Raw genomic sequence first — 1,431 nt, forward strand, 5'->3', positions numbered from 1 at the left:
CGAATTTTCTCTCCGAAAGGTTTGATTGATACGATTACGCATACGAGCGAAAGGATTGAACGATATTCCTTGATTAATTTTCACTCTCGTTCATGGTTAAATAGAATTTCGTGTCACGACAGCGAGTTACGTATTTATATATTTCCTTCGTATCTTCTTTTATTTTCTTTTCTTTTTTTTTTTCTTTTTTTTTTTCTTCTTCCTCGATAACCGATCAGTTTTCGTTACTTTATTTATATTATCCGTATAATATAACAATACGTGTATTAGGTGGTTGAAAAAGTTGCGTCGTTATTATATCTAATAATTTTCCTTCTAATTCGCTTGATTTTAAAGATATTTTAAAATCGAGGTATTGTTTTTGGTGTTTCTTTTCTTTGATCATTAAGAGAGAGAGAGAGAGAGAAAAAGATAAAACTTGGGAGAACAATGGATATGCACTCATCGTCACCACGTAGCGTTAATTATAATACATAATAAGCTCGATTACAATTGACGAAGAGAGTAGAAAACGTAAGAAGCGAGATAAAAAAAAAAAGAAAAAAAAAAAAGAAACTTTTGCACCCACCTAATATACCGATACCGATAGAGCTAGCCACGGCGAAGAAAATTTTCTAATGCACCGAGCGTCGCCACGTTCGCGTAATTAAGGCACGTAGCCGTTTAGCAGCTAATGATCGGTGGCCGAAAATAGAAGCACAGTACAGACTCGTATGTATGTATGTATGTATGTCGATGTGACCTTTCGATATATATTAAATAATGTTAAGTAAGGCTTCGAGGTAAAGGCCTTAAAAAACGATCCTGCCCCCTCGAATTTATTTTCATTTTCCCCCGAATCGGAGAGACGCCATTGAATCAGAAAAATTTCGGATCGAAATTCGTCCCCGCGAAATATTTCTGAATACTCGAATCGGACGATTCGTAGAGACGTGTATACATATATATATATACACGTATACATATATATATAAAACGAGGAGCGAGGAAAGGATAACCAAAATTTATTGTATAGGGATATACGACGGGACATCGATGCGTATCGATGGCAACGACGACGAAGAACCGGAAGTATAGCCGATATACCGTTGCCGAGAGTGTACACTCGAATCGAAGTACACACGCGCTGTCGATCAACAGAATCATTTTTGAAAGAATAATGTGGTTGAAAACGATCGAAAAATATATATGTATATATATATATATATATATATGCATATATATCTATTTTATAAAACGATCGATCTATTTTATAAAACAAGAATCGATAATGCGTGTGCACGCGTTGAAACTCTTAAAGGATCAAGAAATCGTGTTTCGTTCTCGAGTTTCTTACGTAGAAGAAGAAGAAAAAAGAATCGAAGAAGCGATATGAGAGAGAGAGAGAGAGAGAGAGAGAGAGAGAGAGAGAGAGAGAGAGAGAGAGAGAGA

Source organism: Apis dorsata, unplaced genomic scaffold, assembly GCF_000469605.1.
Source record: "Apis dorsata unplaced genomic scaffold, Apis dorsata 1.3 scaffold_497, whole genome shotgun sequence".
Lineage (NCBI taxonomy): Eukaryota > Metazoa > Arthropoda > Insecta > Hymenoptera > Apidae > Apis > Apis dorsata.